Below are 20,266 nucleotides of genomic sequence, written 5' to 3' on the forward strand. Positions count from 1 at the left end.
CACATGATGAATTGGGAGTGGAGGGTGGGAAGAGCACATGGAGAATTGGGAGTGGGGGGTGAACACATGGAGAATTGGGAATGGGGGTGAGCACATGGAGAATTGGGAGTGGAAGGTGGGAAGAGAACATGGAGAATTGGAAGTGGAGGGTGGGAAGAGGACATGGAGAATTGGGAGTGGAGGGTGGGAAGAGCACATGGAGAATTGGGAGTGGAGGGTGGGAAGAGCACATGGAGAATTGGGAGTGGAGGGTGGGAAGAGCCCATGGAAAATTGGGAGTGGAGGGTGGGAAGTGCACATGGAGAATTGGGAGTGGGGGATGAGCACATGGAGAATTGGGAGTGGTGGGATGAGCTAATGGAGAACTGGAAGTGGAGGGTGGGAAGAGAAAATTGTGAATTGGTAATGGGTGGATGAGAACATGGAGAATTGAGAGTGGTTGGATAAGCACATGGAGAATTGGGAGTGCAGGGTGGGAAGAGCACATGGAAAATTGGGAGTAGAGGGTGGGAAGTGCACATGGAGAATTGGAAGTGGAGTGTGGGAATAGAACATGGAGAATTGGGAGTGGGGTTGAGCACATGGAGAATTGGGAGTAGACGGTGGGAAGAGCACATGGTAAATTGGGAGCAGAGGGTGGGAAGATCACATGGAGAATTGAGAGGAGGGGGAGAACATGGAGAATTGGGAGTGGCGAGTACACATGGTGAATTGGGAGTGGGGGATCACATGGAGAATTGGGAGTGGGAGTATGAGCACGTGGAGAATTGGGAGTGGAGGGTGGGAAGAGCACATGGAGAATTGGGAGTGGGGGGTGAGCACATGGAGAATTGGGAATGGGGGTGAGCACATGGAGAATTGGGAGTGGAAGGTGGGAAGAGAACATGGAGAATTGGGAGTTGAGGGTGGGAAGAGCACATGGAGAATTGGGAGTGGAGGGTGGGAAGAGCACATGGAGAATTGGGAGTGGAGGGTGGGAAGAGCACATGGAGAATTGGGAGTGGAGGGTGGGAAGAGCGCATGGAGAATTGGGAGTGGAGGGTGGGAAGAGCGCATGGAGAATTAGGAGTGGAGGGTGGGAAGAGCACATGGATAATTGGGAGTGGTGGGATGAGCACATGGAAAACTGGAAGTGGAGGGTGGGAAGAGAACATTGTGAATTGGGAGTGGGTGGGTGAGCACATGGAGAATTTGGAGTGGTTGGATAAGCACATGGAGAATTGGGAGTGGAGGGTAGGAAGAGCACATGGAAAATTGGGAGTGGAGGGTGGGAAGAGAACATGGAGAATTGGGAGTGGAGTGTGGGAATAGAACATGGAGAATTGGGAGTGAGGTTGAGCACATGGAGAATTGGGAGTAGAGGGTGGGAAGAGCACATGGTAAATTGGGAGCGGAGGGTGGGAAGAGCACATGGAGAATTGGGAGAGGGGGGGAGAGAACATGGATAATTGGGAGTGGGGAGTACACATGGTGAATTGGGAGTGGGGGGGAGCACATGGAGAATTGGGAGTGGGGGGTGGGGAAAGCACAGGGAGAATTGGGAGTAGGGGGGAGCACATGGAAAATTGGGAGTAGGGGGGAGCACATAGAGAATTGGGAGTGGGGGGCTGAGCATATGGAGAATTGGGAGGGGAGGGTTGGAAGAGAACATGGAGAATTGGGAGTGGGGGGGATGAGCACATGGAGAATTGGGAGTTGAGGGTGGGAAGAAAACATGGTAAATTGGGAGTGGAGAGTGGGAAAAGCACATGGAGAATTGGGAGTGGGGGGGAGAACATGGAGAATTGGGAGTGGGGAGTACACATGGTGAATTGGGAGTAGGGTGGGTTGTGCATATGGTGAATTGGGAGTGGAGTGGAGAGAGCACATGGAGAATTGGGAGTGGGGGGGAGCAGATGGAGAATTGGGAGTGGGGGTGGGGAGAGCACATAGAGAATTGGGAGTGGGGGGGTGACGATATGGAGAATTGGGAGTGGAGGGTGGGAAGAGAACATGGAGAATTGGTAGTGGGGGGGATTAGCACATGGAGAATTGGGAGTGGGGGGGTGAGCATATGGAGAATTGGGAGTGGGGGGTGAGCATATGGAGAATTGGGAGTGTGGGGGATAAGCACATGGAGAATTGGGAGTGGGGGGGTGAGCACATGGAGAATTGGGAGTGGAGGGTGGCATGAGCACATGGAGAATTGGGAGTAGAGGGTGGGATGATCACATGGAGAATTGGGAGTGGGGGGGAGCACATGGAGATTTGGGAGTGGGGGGAGAGCACATGGAGAATTGGGAGTGTGGGGGGCACATGGAGAATTGGGAGTGGTGGAGTGGGGAGAGCCCATGATGCATTGGGGGTGGGGAGAGCACGTGGAGAATTGGGAGAGGGGAGAAGACAAGATGCATTGGGAGTGGGGGTGGGGAGAGCAAAGGGTGAATTGGGAGTTGGAGGTGGGGAGAGCAAATGGTGATTTGGGAGTGGGGAGAGCAAATGGTGAAATGGGAGTAGGGGGTGGGTAGAGCAAATGATGAACTGGGGGTGGGGGTGTGTGGAGAGAACATCATGGGCAGCACAGTGGCTCAGTGGTTAGCGCTGGGGTCCTGGGTTCGAATCCCACCAAGGACAACATCTGCAAGGAGTTTGTATGTTCTCCCCGTGTTTGCGTGGGTTTCCTCTAGGTTCTCCGTTTTCCTCCCACATCCCAAAGACATACTGATAGGGAATTTAGATTGTGAGCCCCAATGGGGACAGTGCCATAATGTCTGTAAAGCTCTGTGTAATTAATGGCGCTATGTAAGTGAGTAAAATAAGTAAATTAAAAACATGATGAATTGGGAGTGGGGGGGTGGGGAGAGCAAATGATGAATTGAGAGTGGGGGAGAGTATGTGGTGATACTATGGGGTCCAGTCATTGTGTGGCGGTATTTGTTCCTTATATGTGGTATTATTCGGTGACAATGTGGTGGTAATATGTGGTCTGGTCATGGTGTTGCGGTTTTTGTCCTTCGTATGTGGTATTATTCAGTCACTATGTGGTGGTAATATGTGATCTTGTCATGGTGTGGCAGTATTTTCCCCTTGTATGTGGTATTATTGGTCATTTTATAATATGTACAGTACAGACCAAAAGTTTGGATACACCTCATTTAAAGATTTTTATGACTATGAAAATAGTACATTCAGACTGAAGGCATCAAAACTATGACTTAACACATGTGGAATTATATACTTAACAAAAAAGTGTGAAACAACTGAAAATATGTCTTATATGCTAGGTTCTTCAAAGTAGCCACTTTTTGCTTTGATGACTGCTTTGCACACTCTTGGCATTCTCTTGATGAGCTTCAAGAGGTAGTCACTGGAAATGGTCTTCCAACAATCTTGAAGGAGTTCCCAGAGATGCTTAGCACTTGTTGGCCCTTTTGCCTTCACTATGCAGTCCAGCTCACCCCAAACCATCTCGATTGGGTTCAGGTCTGGTGACTGTGAAGACCAGGTCATCTGGCGTAGCACCCCATCACTCTCCTTCTTGGTCAAATAGCCCTTACACAGCCTGGAGGTGTGTTTGGGGTCATTGTCCTGTTGAAAAATAAATGATGGTCCAACTAAACGCAAACCGGATGGAATACCATGCCGCTGCAACATGCTGTGGTAGCCATGCTGATTCAGTATGCCTTCAGTTTTGAATAAATCCCCAATAGTGTCACCACCAGCAAAGCACCCTCACACCATCACATCTCCTCCTGCACGCTTCACGGTGGGAACCAGGCATGTAGAGTCCATCCGTTCACCTTTTCTGTGTCGCACAAAGACACGGTGTTTGGAACCAAAGATCTCAAATTTGGACTCATCAGACCAAAGCACTGGTCTAATGTCCATACCTTGTGTTCTTTAGCCCAAACTTGTCTCTTCTGTTTGTTGCCTGTCCTTAGCAGTGGTTTCCTAGCAGCTATTTTACCATGAAGGCCTGCTGCACAAGGTCTCCTCTTAACAGTTGTTGTAGAGATGTGTCTGCTGCTAGAACTCTGTGTGGCATTGACCTGGTCTCTAATCTGAGCTGCTGATAACCTGCGATTTCTGAGGCTGGTGACTCGGATAAACTTATCCTCAGAAGCAGAGGTGACTCTTGGTCTTCCTTTCCTGGGGTGGTCCTCATGTGAGCCAGTTTCTTTTTAGCGCTTGATGGTTTTTGCAACTGCACTTGGGGACACTTTCAAAGTTTGCCCAATTTTTCGGACTGACTGACCTTCATTTTTTTTAAGTAATGATGGCCACTCGTTTTTCTTTACTTAGCTGCTTTTTTCTTGCCATAATGCAAATTCTAACAGTCTATTCAGTAGGACTATCAGCTGTGTATCCACCTGACTTCTGTACAACACAACTGATGATCCCAACCCCATTTATAAGGCAAGAAATCCCACTTATTAAACCTGACAGGGCACACCTGTGAAGTGAAAACCATTTCCAGTGACTACCTCTTGAAGCTCATCAAGAGAATGCCAAGAGTGTGCAAAGCAGTCATCAAAGCAAAAGGTGGCTACTTTGAAGAACCTAGAATATAAGACATATTTTCAGTTGTTTCACACTTTTTTGTTAAGTATATAATTCCACATGTGTTAATTCATAGTTTTGATACCTTCAGTGTGAATGTACAATTTTCATAGTCATGAAAATACAGATAAATCTTTAAATGAGAAGGTGTGTCCAAACTTTTGGTCTGTACTGTATGTGACACATTCCTTTAAAGAAAAATAAATAAAAATATACCTAAAAGAGTATTGGATATTTTAAGAAATATTTAATAGGTTAGAGTAGAGTAGGGCCCGGCCAGAAGAGTCTACCTTGTCGTGGTGGTGGCTTAAAAAATCTTTTGGCCAAAACAAAAGCTGCTGGCTATGTATGTGATCTGGTGTTCGATGGGAACTGGTAATGTGTGATTGGTGAGGACGTGGTGCAAAAGTGGAGTTTTTCCAAGAGTGGGTGGTGGGACTGTAGAAGGTTCGAGGGATGTAGGCGGAGCTGGGGTGTAGCCTGGGCGGAGTCTCAAGGGGGCCCAAAACTTTTGCCAGTATGGGGCCCTGAAATTCCTGGTGGCAGTCCGGGTATGTAGGCCCATTATCTGCATGGAGGGCTGTGTGAGGGATCACAGTTGCAGGATAATACTGTGTTAGGGTCACCATACCTTGCCTTTGGAGTTGAGGTGGGATATGGGGGCATCATACTTTATGGGGGCAATGAAAGAGCAATCTAGGATTTCAGCAGGAGAAAAATTACTATGTAAAGGCTGGAAAGTAATGAGATATGCTCTTCTGTGACCCCAAAAATTATTTAATTTTTTGGGGGAGGAGAAGGGGGGCCCAATTAGAACATCTGCTGTTGAGCCCCATGATTTCTATGTACACTACCGTTCAAAAGTTTGGGGTCACCCAGACAATTTTGTGTTTTCCATGAAAACTCATACTTTTATTTATCAAATGAGTTGCAAAATGCTTAGAAAATATAGTCCAGACATTGATTGACAAGGTTAGAAATAATGATTTTTATTAGAAAAAATAATTTTCTCCTTCAAACTTTGCTTTCGTCAAAGAATGCTCCTTTTGCAGCAATTAAAGCATTGCAGACCTTTGGCATTCTAGCTGTTAATTTGCTGAGGTAATCTTGAGAAATGTCATGCCATGCTTCCTGAAGCCCCTCCCACAAGTTGGATTGGCTTGATGGGCACTTTTTGCGCACCATACGGTCAAGCTGCTCCCACAACAGCTCAATGGGGTTGAGATCTGGTGACTGCACTGGCCACTCCATTACAGATAGAATACCAGCTGCCTGCTTCTTCCCTAAATAGTTCATGCATAATTTGGAGGTATGTTTGGGTCATTGTCCTGTTGTAGGATGAAATTGGCTCCAATCAAGCGCTGTCCAAAGGGTATGGCATGGCATTACAAAATGGAGTGATAGCCTTCCTTATTCAAAATTCCATTTGCCTTGTACAAATCTCCCACTTTGCCAGCACCAGCAACCGCAGACCATCACATTACCGCCACCATGCTTGACAGATAGCGTCAGGCACTCTTCCAGCATCTTTTCAGTTGTTCTGCGTCTCACAAATGTTCTTCTGTGTGATCCAAACACCTCAAGCTTTGATTCGTCTGCCCATAAAACTTTTTTCCAATCTTCCTCTGTCCAATGTCTGTGTTCTTTTGCCCATATTAATCTTTTCCTTTTATTAGCCAGTCTCAGATATGGCTTTTTCTTTGCCACTTTGCCCTGAAGGCCAGCATCCCGGAGTCGCCTCTTCACTGTAGACGTTGACACTGACGTTTTGCATGTACTATTTAATGAAGCTACCAGTTGAGGAGCTGTGAGGCATCGATTTCTCAAACTAGAGACTCTAATGTACTTGTCTTGTTGCTCAGTTGTGCAGCAGGGTCTCCCACTTTTCTTTCCTCTCTGGTTAGAGCCTGTTTGTGCTCTCCTCTGAAGGCAGTAGAACACACTGTTGTAGGAAATCTTCAGTTTCTTGGCAATTTCTCGCATGGAATAGCCTTCATTTCTAAGAACAAGAATAGACTGTCGAGTTTCACTTGAAAGTTCTCTTTTTCTGGCCATTTTGAGAGTTTCATAGCATAAACAAATGTAATGCTCCAGATTCTCAACTAGCTCAAAGGAAGGTCAATTTTATAGCTTCTCAAATCAGCCAAACCGTTTTCAGCTGGGCTAACATACTTGTCCAAGGGTTTTCTAGGATTTTCTAAACATCCATTAGCCTTCTTACACAGTTAGCAAACACAATGTAAAATTAAAACACTGGATTGCTGGTTGTTGGAAATGGGCCTCTATACACCTACAGTGCTGGCCAAAAGTATTGGCACCCCTGCAATTCTGTCAGATAATAGTCAGTTTCTTCCTGAAAATGATTGCAATCACAAATTCTTTGGTATTATTCTCTTCATTTAATTTGTCTTCAATGAAAAAAAACACAAAAAGAATTGTCCTAAAGCCAAATTGGATATAATTCCACACCAAATCTAAAAAAGGGGGTGGACAAAAGTATTGGCACCCTTTGAAAAATCATGTGATGCTTCTCTAATTCGTGTAATTAACAGCACCTGTAACTTACCTGTGGCACCTAACAGGTGTTGGCAATAACTAAATCACACTTGCAGCCAGTCAACATGGATTAAAGTTGACTCAACCTCTGTTCTGTGTCCTTGTGTGTACCACATTGAGCATGGAGAAAAGAAAGAAGACCAAAGAACTGTCTGAGGACTTGAGAAACCAAATTGTGAGGAAGCATGAGCAATCTCAAGGCTACAAGTCCATCTCCAAAGACCTGAATGTTCCTGTGTCTTCCGTGCGCAGTGTCATCAAGAAGTTTAAAGCCCATGGCACTGTGGCTAACCTCCCTAGATATGGACGGAAAAGAAAAATTGACGAGAGATTTCAACGCAAGATTGTGCGGATGGTGGATAAAGAACCTCGACTAGCATCCAAACAAGTTCAAGCTGCCCTGCAGTCCGAGGGTACAACAGTGTCAACCCATACTATCCGTCGACGTCTGAATGAAAAGGGACTGTATGGTAGGATACCCAGGAATACCCCACTTCTTACCCCGAGACATAAAAAAGCCAGGCTGGAGTTTGCCAAAACTTACCTGAGAAAGCCTAAAACGTTTTGGAAGAATGTTCTCTGGTCAGATGAGACAAAAGTAGAGCTTTTTGGGAAAAAGCATTAACATAGAGTGTACAGGAAAAAAAAAAGAGGCATTCAAAGAAAAGAACACGGTCCCTACAGTCAAACATGGCGGAGGTTCCCTGATGTTTTGGGGTTGCTTTGCTGCCTCAGGCACTGGACTGCTTGACCATGTGCATGGCATTATGAAGTCTGAAGACTACCAACAAATTTTGCAGCATAATGTAGGGCCCAGTGTGAGAAAGCTGGGTCTCCCTCAGAGGTCATGGGTCTTCCAGCAGGACAATGACCCAAAACACACTTCCAAAAGCACTATAAAATGGTTTTAGAGAAAGCACTGGAGACTTCTAAGGTGGCCAGCAATGAGTCCAGACCTGAATCCCATAGAACACCTGTGGAGAGATCTCAAAATGGCAGTTTGGAGAAGGCACCCTTCAAATATCAGGGACCTGGAGCAGTTTGCTAAAGAAGAATGGTCTACAATTCCAGCAGAGCATTGTAAGAAACTCATTGATGGTTACCGGAAGTGGTTGTTCGCAGTTATTTTGGCTAAAGGTTGTGCAACCAAGTATTAGGCTGAGGGTGCCAATACTTTTGTCTGGCCCATTTTTGGAGTTTTGTGTGAAATGATCCATGATTTGATTTTTGCTTCATTCTCTTTTGTGTTTTTTCCTTGCAAGCAAATTAAATGAAGAGAATAATACCAACGAATTTATGATTGCAATCATTTTCAGGAAGAAACTGAGTATTATCTGACAGAATTGCAGGGGTGCCAATACTTTTGGCCAGCACTGTATGTAGATATTGCAATAAAAACAAGACGTTTGCTGCTAGAATAGTCATTTACCACATTAACAATGTATAGAGTGTATTTCTGATTCATTTAATGTTAGTTTCATTGAAAATAAATGTGCTTTTCTTTCAAAAATAATGACATTTCTAAATGACCCCAAAGTTTTGAACGGTAGTGTAAGTCTACTAAGAACCTAAGTTCAGGCGAGGAATGGAGGGTGGAGTCGCCTGATGTATCACCTGCTGGCAGGTGATAGGCCAAGGAAGCAGATCTCTGCAGGACAGAAAGGATACAAATTCCTGCAGCATTTGGCCTCGTTCCCCTATGACTCACAAACAGCCGATCTAGAAGAGAAGCACAAGGCAACTCAGAACGATGGTCAGGTACTGGGAGGAGCAAAACGATACTCGCGCTTAGAAGGCGTGCGAGAGGCTGGCGTAACAAGGCATATATAGTATGCTTGTAACATGAATGTCGGGCATATGAAGCTGGCCTTATTCTTTCTGGGTCTTTGCATCCAAGATATGCCCTATATAGAATCATTGATGTGTTATTTCTCTTTGGCAGTCTTAACAGCTTCTTTGCATTTCAAATAGTACAGCGAGTCTTTGATTTTTCATTCTGCAGTAGCGTTACCTCCTTTGTGATCTAACGGATGTCATCACTGAATGGAGCAATGCTCCTTCGCCTTGTGATTTTCTTTGCTAAAAATTTACTTCTATAAGCACTCATTAGACCAGAGCCCTAGTGGCATTGAAGGTAACCTTCCCCTATTTTTTGCAGCCAAATATTGTCCATTAGATAACACATTATCTGTGTATCTAGGTTATAGGATAAGCAGCATTGTAGCTCATGAGTATCTTCAGAATCTATAGTCAGTTTGCTGTATATTTCCGTCATGCAAATTTAGTAGCAGAAAAAAAGGTTTTCTTGCTGTTCTGACCAAACATCAGAGGGGATGGGCAATTATGTTCTGATTGACTTTGACCAAGAAGCCAGACTGGCTTAGTCTGCGCAAACCAGAAGCTTCAGAATCTGGGGTTTTATGCACAAAATCTAGAATTTACAAGGAAAGACATGCTAGTCAAACACATCCAATGATTGCCAGTTCTGTGGGAAAAAATATTTAATAAAAGGGATCAGAAGAATTGGCCAACGAGTTCAAGCTGGCAGGAAGGCGACAATACATCAAATACTCTCATATTGTATTACAACAGAGACTATCTGAAAGCACAAAACATCAAAGCTTGAAGTGAACAGGCTACGGCAGAAAACGCCACATTGTTCTACTATTGGAAAAATACAAGACAATTATTTTATAGTGCGCATAGGCTCACCACTTCTGCATAGCTGAAGATTGTAAAAATGCTTCTCGGTGAGTACTTCATTCATTTAAAAGTTTCTTTTTCCAATGATAAAAAGGTGCAAAAATGCACAAATTTACACCTGTTTTTGTTTCAAATCATAACCTTGTAGAGTGGTAAGGCATACATTCTACCTGGCAATAAAAGGAATGTATATCCTGGGTTTATTTATTTTATTTTACTCACTTATATAGCGTCATTAATTCCACAGTGCTTTCCAGACCTCAGCATCGCTGTCCCCATTGGGGCTCACAATCTAAATTCCCTATCAATATGTCTTTGGAGTGTGGGAGGAAACTGGAGAACCCAGAGGAAACACAACCAAATATGGGGAGAACATACAAACTCCTCGCAGATGTTGTCCTTGGTGGGATTTGAACCCAGGGCGTCCACCGTGCTGCCCAGTTGAGTGTTTCTTCAAATAAACAGCAAACTGCTGAGAAACTGTTCATATGTTTATGCTCTGACTGTGCCATGTATATTTTCTACTACGTTATATAGGCTTTACTTTGACAGTCTGCTGAAAGATGGCCCGCAGTGCGTTGTGTGTGTGATTCTGTGACCCGTAGAGATGAGCGCATCTTTTGAAATCTGAATTTTCACCAAAAAACTGTTTTGCGGCAAATACATTGTAAGGTTTGTAATTGCTCAGAAAATACACATGGGGAAGAGGAGAGAGAAATGACCCAGAGCTTACACACTGTAAGTGAGAGAGAGAGGACTCCACTGACCATCTTACTACATAAACCGCTTAATGTTGAGGTGAGTCTGAGAAAAATATCAGCTGACATTGTACCGTATAAACTCAAGTATAAGCCGACTTTTTCAGCACACTTTTTGTGCTGAAAAAGCCCCCCTCGGCTTATACTTGGGTATATACTCGAGTATATACATTCCGGTGGTGGATAGTGGTGGGGGGGTTGCGGCGGTGGAGGAGCGGTGCACAGGCAGTAGCCGCTGCTGCTGCTAGCACGTGTGGCCACTGCTAAAGGTAAATGAATATTCACTCTTCTCTACACCCATGGAAGTGGAGAAGAGTGAATATGCATTTTCTTTAATAGCGGGCACAGAGGAGTGCTGAGCTGCCACTGAGATTAACAGTGCCCCCTATTAAAGAAAATGCATATTCACTCTTCTCCACGCACATAGTCCGGGCTTGGAGAGGAGTGAATATCCCAGCAGCTCACCTCGGCGTCTGAGGGCGCATGGCAGTAATGTCATGCGCTGCTCAGATGGTGACATAAGCTGGTGGCAGAACAGGATGCAGCGCTGGAGCAAAGGTGAGGAAGGTGAATATAAGTGTTTAATTTTTTTCTTGTGTGCAGTGATGGGGGGCCATGTATACCAAGATTGGGAATGAGGGGGGCATACATACCAGGATTGGGGATGAAGGGTGCCATACATACCAGGATTGGGGATGAGGGGCCTTGCATACCAGGATTGAGGATGAGGGGTCATGCATTCAAGGATTGAGGATGAGGGGGCCATGCATACAAGGATGGGGGACATTCTTAGGATGAGGAGCATCAATACCAGGATTGGGGATGAGGGGACCATGCATACCAGGATTGGGGATGAGGGGCCATACATACCAGGATTGGAGATGAGGGGGCCATGCATACGTCTACTTCAGTGGCCCAGAGGAGCAGCATACAGAGATATTTCCACGCAATCTACCGTGGGGAATTCACTTCTTGAATTGGCGAACGTCTCTGTAATCTTCTAAATTTTATTTTTGTTTTCCATAATGCCATTTACTAATTTATTAATTATGACAATTTTTTTGTTTATCCTGTAAAAAGTCTGAAAGTAAATAGACATGGGTAATTTGAGTTACTTTTTATTATGTAGAGCACACTTTTCTAGCTTCTAAAACTTATTTGTTTCAGAACTCCGGCTGCTAATAAGAGCACAAAGAGCTTACATATTACAGGAGAGAGAGGACCCATGACCATAAGAGTTTAGATTCTACGAGAAAGAGGGAGGGGACCCCGCTAAACATAACTGCAGAGAGAGAGAACCCCGCTGACCATAACAGCTTACATTCTACAGGAGAGAGAGAGACTAAGGCCACGTTCACATATCAGTATTTGGTCAGTATTTTACATCAGTATTTGTAAGCCAAAATTAGGAATGGAACAATCAGAGGAAAAGTATAATAAAAACATGTCACCACTTCTGAATTTATCATCCACTCCTGGTTTTGGCTTACAAATACTGATGTAAAATACTGACCCAATACTGAACGTGTGAATGTGGCCTTACCCAGTGACACTGGAGATGGAAAATGATTCTGCCGAACAAACTGTGCTCCACTGGGAATTGTTGATCTGTGATGAACCAGGTACTGACCCCTACTGTACAAGGTATGATAATCCGTAAAATGTCATAGCTGCAAGGGATTATGGTCAGACTCCGCAGCAATCAAAATGACCTTCACCTGCCCCTTGATGCTTCAGCAATGTGGGAAATGAAAGCCGTGCAAGTTTGTTTTATTTTTTGCTGTGAACCGCGAATCGAAACTTAAAATGTTCAAATTTGTGTGAAAGTGCAAATTTCAGGAAATTTGACTCAAACTCGATTCTCTGTGGATTGAGCCACTAAGCTCTAGTGAGCAATGCTCCTCTTGAATATAGTGAGTGGGCCAGTTAAGGACCCGAGCACTTCTTTCCTGTAACACGAGCAATACAGAAGCACATCAAATAAAAATTATTGTACAATGCTCTAATGATTGGCAATGAAACAATTAAAGCAGGGCCCAAATAACATAGTATTAAAGGGAACCTGTCATGTAAAAAAACGCTGCAGATATGGGGTTAACCTGTAGGTTAATAGTGTTCTGAACCTGCCTGGTGCCAACACTGAGAGCCCCGCTGCCGGGAGGAAATGCACTTCATTCCTGGTATTCAATCACTACTAATCTGAGGCACATGAGGTAAGTAAATTAATCAATTTATGTGCCTTACATTAATAGTAAGTAACCCCATCATGTGGTCCAAATAAAGTGTGTGTCCAGCTCGACAAAGAAAATCTCCTCTGTTTACTTTAAACCATTAAAACTGTATGTGGGTCAATCACAACCACAACCGACCATGCATGGTTAGACTTGGACAAACCCTTTTTGGATCTTTCGATGTTGCGTCCAAGCTCCAAGTCTGATCAGCATTGACCAGTGAGCTGGCACCCCATTTTTTTCCCAAGTATAACCACATCTTCTACCTCACATTAATTACAATGTGCCTCACAAAATGGTTAACCTATGACATTATATAACCAGAGTACTAATCGTACATTAATATTTTAATATATGTTTGACTATAACCAGCTGATGTGAGGCTGTAGACAGCTACTAGATAATGGTGACTGGCAGGAAGGCACCACGCTGGTAGGTTAGGTATGAGTCTCCTACACTGGGGCTATGTCCCGTTTTTAGACAGCCTCCTTCCCAGTCCCCTTTCTCCTCCCTCCTTCCTTTCTCATTGGTGACAATGGCAGAGCACTGTCCCTTTTCTGTTGCAGCCTATTAAGTTGCATTTATACTGAAAGATTATCATGAACAAGCATTTCTTAAGAACGCTTGTTTCATGCTAATCATTCAGTATGAACAGGCTGCCGCTCACACCATGTACGAGCAAAACACTCGTTCATTGGGTAAAATAGTCTTTTGTGCAGCGCAAAAGATCAACGTTCTCGGCAGCACATCATCCTGTGTAAAGTAGACTTGCGAGAATTATGACAGCCAATGTGCATTGTCTACTGATGCCTGCCTGTGGCAACAGGCTATTAAAAAATCACCGGACTGGAAAGGTTTACCGATTGGCGGATGTCTAATGTTGCTGGTTGGTCCATGTAAATGGTCCCTTACTGTGCTTTGGCCACGTATGTGCTGTCAGTGTAAAGTAGGCACATTCCTTTCTTAATCTGTCAAGTGCAGCTGCTGGGCAGTGTGTGGGCTCGGATTCTTGCCAAGTGGGGCGAGACCGGAAGCTGTGCAGTCATTCAGCTTAGAGGGAACACAGGTTGTAACTGTAAGAAGGAATGAGAGTCTTCTGGGTGATGGTTACACTTGAGGTAGTGAAGACCTGTGAGACCCACAAATAGTGAGAGCAGATACACTGAGCCACTACCACTAAGTCAGGTGGGGAGCAAAAGAGAGCCTATGTAGGCAGGAGGTTTAGACTTATTCTCAGGAAAAAACAGACTAACCTCATGTGTTTCTAGACTGGAATGTTGTAGAACTGTGGTCAGGCCAGGACCTTGGTCATCTGGAAGAGACTTGTCCTTCTATGGCTGAAGTTGGAAAAAGTCCGAAGAGATATGTGATCTCATCTTGTCCTGGTGTAAAAATAGGTGTGAATCACACCAGCATAAAAAAAATACAAATGTTCAAAAAAAATGAAAAAAAAATCTTGTAAAAAATGTATTTAGCTCTATTATAATTTAAGTCCATTAATATTTAAAAAAAAAATACACGTTTGTAATCACCGCATCAGTATCGACCTGAACTTTAAAACTAGCTTGTCCTTAAGCTCTCCCAGTGAACTCCATAAAAAATCCAGAATTTATAGTTTTTGCTCACTTTGCCTCGAAATAAAATGAAATAAAAAGGAATCAAAAAGTAACAAACCCAAGAATGATATAAAGTAAAATTATAGTTCTTCCCACATAAAAAAAAATCAAACCCTTATAAATACTACAGTTCTTCATGAAAAAATAAGGGCTTACACAACTTTGTCAATAAAAAATAAATAAAAAAGATACAGCTCTTACAATATAGCAGCACTCAAAAATATTAATTGTTTTTTTTTAAAAAAAAGAATTTTGTTGTAAAACAGAAATAGAATATAAATAAACAATGCAACACGTTCAGTGAACACCATCAAAAAAACAAAAATATAACAATTTCATGTTGTTTCACAAAAGATGAACTAAACACAACCAAAAAGTCATGTATACCCTAAAATGGTACCAACAAAAAGTACAAATTGCCCTGCAAAAAGAGCCCTCATACAGCTCTGTCAGCAGAAAATTAAAAAGGTTATATCTCCCACAGAATATGGCAGAACAAAAATATGTTTTCTTTTCATAAACTACTTTTAATGTGCAATATTATAAATAAAATGAAATTAAATTTGATACATCAATCATACAGACCCACAAAATAAAGCTAATGTGTCACTTACAGTGGATATAAAAAGTCTACACACACCTGTTAAAATGTAAAAAATTCATACAAAGAAGAATCATGTCAGAACGTTTTCCATCTTTAATGTCACTTATAATCTGTACAAACCCATTGAAAAACAAACTGAAATCATTTACAGGGGGAACTGAAAATAACAAAAGTTACGTAAAGTGAATGTGAACACTCACAGCTTACAACACAGCAATGGGATTATTGAAAGTTATCAGTCAGGAGAAAGGTACAAAAAAATTCCAAGGTGTTAGGGGAGACAGTCTTCAAAGAAGTGGCTTAAATTTGGCACAACACTAACTTTACCTAGAACTGGACGTCTCTCAAAAATTTATGAAAAGACCAGTAGAAAATGTATCTGGAAAGCTACCAGGAGGCCTACAGCAACATTAAAATAGTTGCAGGAATTTCTGGTAAGTACTGGTTGTGTACTGCATGTGAAAACAATCTCCCATAGTCTTCATATGTCTGCCTTATGGAGTAGTGTGGCAAGACAAAAGCCTTTTCTTACAAAGAAAAATATCCAAGCCCAGATACATTTTGCCAAAACTTACATCAAGTCTGCCAAAAGCATGTGGCTAAATGTTCTGGTCTGATGAGACCAAGATTGAACTTTCTGGCCATAATTTCAAAGAGTATGTTTTCTGCAAAGCCAACACTACACATCACCAAAAGAACAACATACCCACAATGAAGAATGGTGGAGACAGCATTATGCTTTGGGGCTCTTTTTCAGCAGATGGAAATGAGGCTTTAGTCTAGGTGAAGGGAATTATAAACAGTTCCAAATATCAGTCAATATTGTATCAAAATCTTCAGGCCTCTGCTTAAAAGTTGAAGATAAAGAGGAATTTCACATTTCAGCATGACAATGACCATAAGTTTACCTCCAAATCAACAATTGAATGACTTTGCAAAAAGAAAATCAAAGTTTTGGAATGGCCTAACCAAAGTCCTGACCTGAATCCAATTGAAAATCTGTGAGTTGACCTGTGGAGGGCTCTGTACACAATGGTAATATGAAGCACCTAAAGGGTTAACAAACGTTCTAAACACTGTTTTGAATGCTATAAGGGGTGCATTTTTTAAAATGGTGTAATTTGTGTATATGGGGTGTTCCCATATTGGCTCCTCAAAGGCACTTGAGAACTGAATCAGCATGTAAAGAAAAAGTTTCTGTCCATTGAAAATTTGAAAATTGCTGTTAAACATATAAGTTATTTAATGTCCCCCCAAACTAAATCAATGTATAAAAAATGATAACAAGGTAACGTAGATATATTGCCGGTTGTAAAATATTTTGTATGGTATGACTACATGTTTTAGCAGACACATTAAAAGTTTAAAAGTGCATATTTTTCAATTGTTTTGTAAATTTTAGTGTTTTGTTTAATAAATTCAAAATATATTGTTCTAAATTGACTATTAATGTAAAGTAAATTGTGCCATAAAAACATTCACATGAATGCATCCCAAAGTTTTTATTACGTAAAAAAAAACCTGCCAGATTTTAATTTTCCAAACCAAAACCAGATTTTTGTGCTTTCCAGTTCTGAGGATTTTATAACAATATATAAAATATAGACATAGCCCTAAGTGGTTTGTCTGGTCTAGGCACATGTTAAACTTTTACTTTATGAAGGTGTTGCTAATCTGATTTTCTGTTTGGGTCACTTTTTCAACCACTAATATCAATTTTTATGCATATTTTTTAATCACTTTGACAAAAAAATTCATGAAGGACAATGGGCCAGGTGTCTACTTTCAGAAAATATGTAGGTATTGGATTTAATATCAATTTATTATTTAGTCATTTAAGTTTTATTTGTGCATGTCAAAAGTGTGAAAATTCTCCTGGCTACCAAAAGTGCAAAATGTTGAGAAACACGTGTGCAGAGTTAAAACTACCTAGTCTAACTTTGCACTTTCTAAGATTTAGACATTTTTGATAGATATGCCTCATTGAGTTTACCATGGTAATGGTGAAGCTTGTTATCACACTATGACTTTCAAACTTCACCAAACAACCCTGTAAACTCAGTAAGCTAATATCTTTTTTTCAATTAAACTTAGCATATTTAATGCTGATTATTCTCTGCAGTGTGTCTTATTTTCTAGTCTATCTGTGTGGTATCTCAGATTAATTACAGCTCTTTGGGTGACACATTCACATCTGTGAGGCAGCATGTTTTTAGAGGAGCAGACTTTCAATAATGTGATTCACATACAATATATCTCACCTCCTGGTTTATCTAAAAAAACAACAAGTATTGCGCAAAAAAGCACTCTACTAGGAATGTAGAGACAATGTTGTAAGAATGCTTTAAAAAGTAGAAGTGTTAATAGTTTATTTTTATCAATTAACAAAATGCAAAGTGAATGAAGAAAAGAGAAATCTAAGTCAAATCAACATTTGGTGTGACTGTTCTTTGACTTCACAACAACATCAAATCTTCTCGGTACACTTGTTCACAGTTTTTGAGTGAATTCGGCAGAGAGATTGTTCCAAACATCTTGGAGAACCAACCACAGATCTTCTGTAGATGTAGACTTGAGCAAATCCTTCTGTTTCTTCATGTAATCTCAACTTACAATACCATCAGGGAGGCTTCTTATTGGCTAAAGATTTATTCTACAGAAGGACAATGACCCCAAACATACAGCCAATGTCATTAAGAACTATATTCAGTGTAAAGAAGAACATGGAGTCCTGGAAGTGATATGGCCCCACGGAGTCCTGATCTCTTCATTATCAGGTCTTTGTGGGATTACATGAACAGACAGAAGGATTTGTGCACACTTACATCCACAGATCTGTGGTTATTCTTCAAGATATTTGAAACAACCTCCCTGCTGAATTCTTCCAAAAACTCTGTTGGTGTGACTAAAAGAATTGATGCTGTGCTAAAGTCAAAGGGTGATAATACTAAATAACTAAATATTGATTTGACTTAGATTTCTCTTTTGCGCATTCACTTTACATATTGTTAGTTGATAAAAAATAAACTAAATTTCTATTTTTGAAAGCATTGTTATTTTGGAGCACTTTTTACACACCTGCATAAAACTTTTGAAGAGTATTTTACATAAAACGAATTGCCTGCCTCAGTGCCTATATAAATGGAAAATGGAGGGGACACCAAGCCCAATAGGGTCTTATCCGAGGGAGGAATATAATATTAGGTGACAAAAAATGGGAACTGCTCACCTATCGGGGTTGTATTAACCCACAACGAAGGATACAAGCTGGATCAGCTATTGTAGCAACCACAGCATGGGAATCCCATTGTACCAAACAATAGGAGGGAGAATGAGGCTAGTAGTCTGGATGTGGATGGCAAGAAACCAAAAAACAACAATATGGATTCATGCGGTTTATTCTCTATGCATTTAGAAGTTTGACAAACTTCTTCCTCAGGAGAAACACAGTATAAATATTAATCACATTTATATGGGCATGAGTGCAGCTCATTCCATGGTATAAGCCAATGACAGCACTCATTTATATGGATAGCTTGTGTCATGTACCTTTTCATTTGCTATATGGTATTGCAAAAAGACTGCTTACAATTCACCTTTTCTTTAATGACCATTTTTACATAATATTTGAGAATATTAGTTTAGTGTTATATAAATAGTGATATGCATGTCAGATGTGCAAAGCAAATATATATACTACAGTATATATGTACGTGCGTATATATATATATATATATATGTATATATAATAAATATATATACATATAAAATCTCAACAGTTGTATATTGACATCTGAAGAAGAATAATGTTTTTATGATAATCATGGCAATATTGAGTAACTATAATAGTAAACCAAAATATCTTTTATGAATGTCCTCCATCCACCTTCTTAGGCTCTCAGAGGAATGCATTAGGTACATGTTAGCTGTGAGCAGTTTGCCTGAAACAGAAAATGCTTTTTAGCAAGAATATCACTGACAGGGTAGAGACAAGATCCAGTTACTGCCCATAGGGAGTCTGATTGGTCTGTGTGAGGCTTGATATTACCAGCTACACAGAATGGGCACTGTGCTCTCTGGAAATAGCAACAAGTGCAGCTGACCAGAGGAGGGCTGCCCCTGTCCTCCTCCTGCTGTGCCCACTGCATGGGAACTTGTGGCACACTTCTCTCTCTATACTGCTTGGATTTTCTTTTTCTTCATTGTCATTCCATTTTACCCAGGATTTCTGACTGGAGCAGAGCAAGCTGTGATTGTTAAATAGCTGAATATCCACATGGTGAGTGTGACTCCCTTGGACATGTTTAGCATCAGAATACAAAATACAGCTGCCAATGTGGGTCTTGTTACACTGGGACAGCAAATTCCCATTCTGATTGGTGTTATGCGGGAGACATTGGCAGGAATAGCTGGAAGTGCTGATGATCAATGTGCTGCAATGTACAGAAGATTTTTGTGAATGAACAGGATCAATGTTTGAAGTTGCACATTAAAGAGCTTGGGGACACAACCATATACTGTAAGTCTTCCTGATTATTTGCCATTATATACTACTATTAGCCATATGTTGTCTGAATCAAACATATTTCTTTGCATTGGCAGCATTGCAGACCCCGATTATTTTAGAAATATCACCCATTTATCCTTCCAATTCTAGAACATATGATTTGAGTGTCTCAACTATTTTTATTTTATTAAGCTATTGTGTATACATTTTTATTCTGTATTTTACTTCTTTAGTTTATATATAAACAATCATTGATTGAACTTTACTTCTTTAACACTTCATTTTTCTTCATATTTTTTTTACAGAGTATGTACATGACATACAGGCTATTGATACATTAAAGATTTAGGTTAGGGATAGGGACACCTTTTTTTAAACCTTTTGTACTCCAGCACTCTGTAAATTGTATAAGTTCTTAGGGAATGTGCACAATTAATGACATATTATTGATACAATTAATGTAAAACTGCTGCGCAAGATTTTCAGGAATTCCCTGAACAGATGTACACTGAAGGAAATTCTCCAGTTTATCCAAGAGAAGGTATGGACACAGACCCCCTGCACACTCCAACATCAGTATAACAACATGGAAATCTGCATTATTCATTCAATATCATATAGCTTATTTTGAGGATATTCTATACAAAAATTGATTGCAATTTCTAACCTATTATTACATTACATTTGAGAAGTCTGCTTGCTGCACACTCATGGTTTAGGAATTAGCTGTTAGCAGCTGCTGTTAACATCCT

General features: G+C 41.3%; 1 protein-coding gene across 1 annotated transcript in view; it reads left to right on the plus strand.

Annotated features, from left to right (window-relative positions):
- The first annotated feature begins 19,047 nt into the window (after positions 1 to 19,047).
- The window catches only part of LRRC3 (leucine rich repeat containing 3), a 97,121-nt gene continuing 95,902 nt past the window's right edge, over positions 19,048 to 20,266 (plus strand). Inside the window, exon 1 of the mRNA XM_073645617.1 lies at positions 19,048 to 19,526. The gene's annotated coding sequence lies outside the window, so the exon portion shown is untranslated. The remainder of the gene's footprint in view (positions 19,527 to 20,266) is intronic.

This window comes from Phyllobates terribilis, unplaced genomic scaffold (assembly GCF_046119375.1).
Source record: "Phyllobates terribilis strain yellow unplaced genomic scaffold, ASM4611937v1 Scaffold_9__5_contigs__length_417890890, whole genome shotgun sequence".
Classification (NCBI taxonomy): Eukaryota; Metazoa; Chordata; class Amphibia; order Anura; family Dendrobatidae; genus Phyllobates; species Phyllobates terribilis.